The sequence below is a fragment of the Telopea speciosissima genome, chromosome 2 (genome assembly GCF_018873765.1).
Source record: "Telopea speciosissima isolate NSW1024214 ecotype Mountain lineage chromosome 2, Tspe_v1, whole genome shotgun sequence".
Lineage (NCBI taxonomy): Eukaryota > Viridiplantae > Streptophyta > Magnoliopsida > Proteales > Proteaceae > Telopea > Telopea speciosissima.
This window is the reverse complement of record NC_057917.1, coordinates 45,667,566-45,674,531: the sequence shown is the minus strand read 5'-3', so window position 1 is coordinate 45,674,531 and position 6,966 is coordinate 45,667,566.

Genomic DNA, 6,966 nt, shown 5'->3' with positions numbered 1-6,966 from the left:
GGTGAAAACCTTTCACAACAAGGCGAGCCTTATAGCGCTCTAGAGAGCCATCCGCCTTGCGTTTGATGTGATAAACCCACTTGCACCCTATAAGATTCATATGAGGCTGCCGTGGGACCAAAGACCATGTGCCATTCCGAATCAAGGCATTGTACTCCTCAGCTATAGCTTTACGCCATTCTGGCACTTTCGAAGCCTGTGAAAAACAACTAGGCTCAACAACATCAGTTGTAACACTTAGAGCATTAGGATGCCGAATAGGCAACATAGCCAGTGGATGCAGCGGTGGGGATGTGGCAGTAGTAGTGGTGGCATAGAGTTCACTAAGGAGGCGGGTTTGCCTGGGCGGGGAAGGTGTTTGTGCCATGGGTGAAGGGGAGGGGGAAGCCGAGGGCGTGGGGGAGGTAACCACAGGTTGTAAAGGGGTGAAGGTGGGGCTGGCCACAAGTGGCGTGGGAGCAGTTGGCGTTGGCAAGGGTGAGGGCACATCCATGGGAGGTGGATGGCTCGATTGAGAGAGCCTGATGGGGGCAGCACCCCAAGGACCAGACGAGAGAGAGGGGGAACTAGGTGGAGGTCCCAATATAGATGTAGAAAAAGGGAATGATTGTTCATCAAAGCGAACATGACGTGCAATGAAGATTCGATCGAAAGGGATGTGAAGTCGATGATAGCTAGTATGAGAAGGGCTATAGCCGAGAAAAACGCATGGCAGAGAGCGAAAATCCATCTTGTGCTTATTATATGGTCTTAAATATGGAAAACATAAACAACCAAAAACTTTTAAAAAGGTATAATCCGGTACTTTGTGATAAACAAGTTGAAAAGGGGAAACCCTATGAGAAATCGAGGAGGGCATCCGATTTATTAAATACTGCTGTTTCAAAGGCAAAATTCCAATAGTGGCGAGGAACAGACCCTTGAGCAAGAAGGGATAGTCCCATTTCGACAATATGTCTATGACGGCGTTCTACTGCCCCTTGCTGCTCATGGGTATGAGGTGCAGAAATTCTATGGTTAATGCCAAGTTGAGCAAAAAAAGTAGGGAGAGTACGAAACTCTCCACCCCAATCCGTTTGGACAACCTTAATTTTTCGGTCAAAGTGACATTCAACCAATGCCTTAAATTGTGAAAAAATGTTAAAAACTTCTGATTTACGTACTAGAGAATAAAACCAAATAAAGTTAGTTGCATCATCCACAAAAATAATGTAAAACCTATGCCCAGATAAAGAGGGAGTAGGAGAGGGCCCCCACACATCGCTATAAATCAAGTCCAAGGGAAATAAGCTACAACTGTTTGTAACCTGTAAAGAAAGTCTACTGGCCTTGCCTAATTGACAAGCCGTACAAACATTATTATTGCGGGAAGAAAAATAGGGTAAATTATTTTGCCTAAGCATTTGATGGAGTAAGCGCTCATGTGGGTGTCCTAAACGGTGATGCCAGATATCAACTGACGAACGAACCGCTGAAAGAGCAGATGGTGGACTAGGAGGAAGGAGTTCGTAAAGCCCTCCTTTACTCGGTCCAAACAGCAGAGTTGACTTGGTGACTTGATCCTTCACAAGAAAGTGAGAGGGGTGAAATTCAAAATAAGCATTATTATCAGTGCAAAATTTTTGAACAGAGAGAAGTCGTTTAGATATGGATGGAATATGAAGGACATTATTTAAATTGAAAGAACGATTAGAAAAGGAAGGAATAGAAGAATAGCCAATGTGAGAGATAGGTAAGCCCTTGCCATTGCCAACGTGTAATTGATCCTGGCTAGTGTATTCATCATACTGAGATAAAGATTGGATGTCAGGGGTTACATGATGTGAAGCCCCAGTGTCAGGGTACCATGGTAGAGTGTTGGAAGGGTAGGGTGTGGGTAATAGGGGTGGGTTGGGTGGTGAAAATAAGAAGGAGGTTGGCTTGGATAGGTATAATGACCCATAGGAGGTGGGTTATTTCGATGGTAGGGAAGAGATGGATTAGGGTTAGCATTTTGCAAGCGAAAATAGCAACGATTGGTTGAATGGCTTGTGCGGCAACAAATAGCACACCAAAATCGCCTAATCGAATATCCACCAGAAAGAGCACCAAGACCACGACCACCACGGCCACAACCCCAACGACCACCATGACCCCCACGTTGAGAGGTGGGAGTATTGGATTCCGAAGTGGTGCCAGATCGTTGGACAGTGTTAGTAGTAGGAGTACCAGTCGGAGCAGGAGGATCTGTAAGAGAAAGTTTCTTCATAGACGAACCATGGAGGAACTCATGGCTAAGTAACATAGCATGAAGGCTGATGAGCACATTTATGTGTGAAATCTTAGGATATAAAGCATTCATTTTACCACATTGAACAAGTGCTACTCGGGTACTTTTTGTCATTTTTCAAGTTTAGGGGCATTTTGGTCAAAGTGGAGAATACATGTTTAATTGGACCGCCAAACGCCAGATTACGAGGTTGAAGACTTCAGTCGGGTTAGCTTTCCAATGCACAACATCGGAAGTCACTTGATTAGAGCCGATTCGAGTTTAGAAGAAGAAGAAGAGAGAAAAATCAAGCATAGGGGCATAATGGTAATTTTAGAGAATCAAGAATCTTTCAAAAGATATCGGATATTGGGTTCATATTGTCTGGAATTTAAAATGGTGTAACTTTAATTCTCGGATTAGTTCCATCTGGACCTAGGATAAAAAGATATAGCCCAAAAACGATTCTTAGTGAAGTTGGAATTTAGGATAAAAAAATATAATAAAAAAAAATGAGAAAAATATCTTTTCTCTCTAATCTCTCTCCTAACTCTGTCGGATTCTCTCTCGGATTGTATTTCTTTTATTTTGGTAAATTCGATTTCTATATCTTCTCTCTTCCACTTCATCTTAAATGCCCTCATCTCTCCCATCTCCCTTTGACGAGCTCTCTCCCCCATATAAAACCCATCTTGACCGCACTCCAGCCGCTCTCTCCCTTCACTCCTTCGTTTTTTCTTTTTCAGTTTTAATTTTCTATTCTAGAATGATAATAGCAGCAGTAGTGCCGTTCCTCTTCGTTATACCCGATCTTTCATCCTCTTCTTTTTATTTTTAGTTTTTAGATCTTATGTAATTAGGTTATCATATGTAATTTTATTTTTTTTTAGAATCATTGTTAGGATAAATTTTATTTCCCCATCCCTTCGATCATATGTGTAATCTTCATTATACACTTTGATAATTTGTTCTTCAATATTGGATGCGGCTTTAAGTGATGGGATTCAAGTGACGGAATCATCTTCATTGGAGTTATTCGAATCAGCTAAGTTCTTCTTCTTATAAATTTTAGTTTTAATAATTTCTATGTCTTTTTCTCCATCAATCCTTCCTTCCCTCTTCATTGCTTTCATGGCTAGCTAAACCTCTCCTTTTGGGAGTAGGTGAAACCATGAGAGAAGGAAGAATTGATGGCTAGCATTGTCTATGTGATTAATGGACATGATCAATATTGGACTTACGATGGATGACCGCCCACAGCTTGTATGTCATTCCAAGGGGAACTATATACATGTTCATTAGCCGTATCCATTGTGACACCATTATGTTCATGTATTTTTTTTTGTTTACATTGTATGTTGTATGAGCACTGTTTTCATAGGATATGTTAGCCGTATATGAGCCGTGCCGCATATCTTATAGACTTAGGCCGTATGCATGCTTTGCCCTAATATGCTAGTCATTGATCTGCCCTAATTCTCATGGTGGAACTCATTCCCAGGTGACTTTTTTATTTTTAATTCATCCATTACCTTAGTGGTTGCCCTAGTTTCTATTTTTAATTTGTTATCTTTGGTAATTTAGTTGCTTCTATATTTGCTAGTTTCCATAATTGGTAGTTTCTATATATAGGTTGTTTCCATATTTGGTAAGTTGTACATTTCGCGTTAATTAAAAGTGAAAATTTATTCAAGGTTGACCTCCTCGTGTTCGACCCGTAGCTACGATTGACCCGTACGCTTGCGGTTATTATTTTAAACTCAAACAAGTTTTTGGCGCCATTGCCGGGGAGGTGACGCTTGTTTAGTTTCCAATTTTAATTGATTCGTAGTGTTTTCAATAAATAAATAATTTTTTTTAAAATCCAAAAGAAAAAAAAAAAGAACTTTGTGCTTTAAATTTCGGATTGTGGCTTTTGTATGCTTGTTTGGGAGAGGAATTTTAAGAACCGGATAGAACGAGTTGAGATTCCAACTATGGGTGAGGAAGGAGAGAGGCAACCTTTGACCCTTAGGGACCGCTTTTATCCCGCACGGGCTGCACAACCCTCATGCATTCGCTTACCCGCCGCCCAAGGAAACAATTATGAGCTTAAATCTAATTTCATTAGTATGTTGCCCCACTTTCATGGGGTAGCGAACGAAGATGCATATTTGTTTCTTAGGGAGTTTGAGGAGGTATGTGTGCTCATTAAGATGCAACAATTGACTGATGATGCGGTTAAGTTGAGATTCATCCCCTTTGCACTTAAGGATCAAGCTAAAAAGTGGCTCTATGGTTTGCCTAGAGACTCAATAACTACATGGGATCAATTTATAGTTGTCTTCCTAAAGAAGTTCTTTCCCTTGCATAAGACCAATAGGATTAGGAATGATATTCTGCAGTTCAGACACAGGCCAAACGAATCCTTCTCTAAATTCATGGAGAGATTCAACAATCTTCTTCAAGAGTGTCCTCACCATGGCCTAGATACTTGGCATCTGTGCCAAATCATCTATGAGGGTATAGATTATCAAACCAAGCAGTTGGTGGAATCCATGTGCCCAACTGGATTCACATCATTCACCGATGAAAATCAAGCTTGGGAGTTTTTGGTTGACTTAGCGGATAAGACCAGAGAGTGGGAATCCACTCAAGAAAATGAAAACTCCGGTGAGGGATTTTTGGTAGAGGGAACTGTAGCCAAAGAGGCTCAGTTGGACAGTCTTATTAGAAGACTGGAAGCCATAGTGACCAAGGGACCTTCCCTGATAAATCAGGTTTGTCAGACCACCCCTTTGTGTAGTGGATACCAATCCTCATCACATGTGATGGATGAGTGCCATAATAGGTGTAGTGGGCATGGAAGCTATGAGAGTGTGCATGTAATGAACAATACTTATAGTGGAACCTATAATCCTGGGTGGAGAAATCACCCTAACTTCTCATGGAACCAAGATCCCAATCAAGTTGGTTCATCTAGATTCCAGCCTCCAATCCAAGGTCAGTTTGCTCCCCAGCAGACTAACCCTAGATTTGTCTCCCCTCCCAATAATCTAACCCCAATGATGAATCAGCAACCACCTGAATTTTTGAAAAATAGTGATGAGTTTACCAGGTTAAATTCCCTTGAGAAGAGTATGGAGCTCCTCATGAGCACATTCCTGACCAGCCAACATAACATGGAGAGGCAAATCTCTCAACTGGCCAATACTCTCCATGAAAGGGAAAAGGGTAAGGTGGCGAGTCAACCAGATCCGAACCCTGGGACCTCTATGCCCTATCCACCTCACACTTAGTTGAACTCTATCCATCAGAGTCCACACCACTCAGAACCCTCTAGTCAATGTAATGCCATATATGCTCTGAGGAGTGGACGTGAGAACCAACAAGAGGCTCCAATTCAACCAACTCTTTTAACTTCTGAGCCTCCTATTGATGCTGTGAATGTTCTCCATCCATCACCCATTGTAAGTGCCCCACATGACCCTCCCATAGTTGTGAATGACCAGCCCCCTGTCCAAGGTTCGTCTGATGAACCTATAGTGGTTAGTGAAGAGAAACATGAAGAGCCACCTGAGAAGAATTATGTCTCTAAGGCTCCATTTCCCAATAGGCTTAAAAGCAACAAGAAGGATGCAATAACTGAAAAAGTTTTAAATGTCTTAAAAAGTGTGCAAGTTAACATCCCTCTTTTAGATGCTATTTCCCAGGTACCTACCTATGCAAAGGTCCTCAAGGACTTGTGTACTCAGAAAAGGAAAATCAATGTACCTAAGAAAGTCTTCCTGACTGCCAATGTGAGCTCAGTTCTATCACAACAGATAGTGGCTAAGTATAAGGATCCTGGTTGCCCAACTATCTCATGTATGATTGGTAACACTAGAATTGACCATGCCCTTCTTGATCTAGGAGCTAGTGTCAATTTATTGCCATATTCAGTGTACCAATAATTAGGGCTAGGAGACCTTAAGCCTACATCTGTCACATTACAATTGGCAGATAGATCAGTCAAGACTCCCAAGGGAGTAATTGAGGATGTGTTATTAAAGGTTGGGGAATTTCTTTTTCCCGTGGATTTCATAGTCCTAGATATCCAACCTATGACCAATATCAAAGGTCAAATCCCAATTATCCTTGGTAGACCTTTCTTAGCTACTAGCAATGCTCTGATCAATTGTAGGAATGGTCTGATGAGGCTGTCTTTTGGGAATGCATCTCGTGATTTTAATGTCTTTAGATTGGAAAAGCAACCATGCTTAGATGAAGACGTGCATCTAATTTTTGAACCACCTGATTTGGTTACAACTGCTCTTAACACAGGTATTAATCAATGTCTAAAGGATTTGCCTCAATCCAAGTATGGGGGAGAGCCTTCTAAATTGTGGACCAAGCCACCACCTGTTGAGCCAGATGGTAATCTGTCTACTTCTCTTCCCAAGTCACCACCAGTGGAACTGCCTGAAAAGAAACAAGAGGTGTTGTCCCAACAACACAATGGAGGCTCTGTAATATTTGATCCAGGTAAGGGTACACACTCTACAATCTCTAGCACATCTTTTAATTCCTCTCTCATACCACTTTCTTCACCACATTCTTACGAGGTCATGGATTTCCATGCACCTCCTTATTTTGAGCCACCATGATCATATCCGGTATGCCCCCTCTTCTTTGTCCTTATTTTTATTTTTATTTTTTTTTTCATGCATTGAGGACACTGCATCATTTAAGTATGGGGG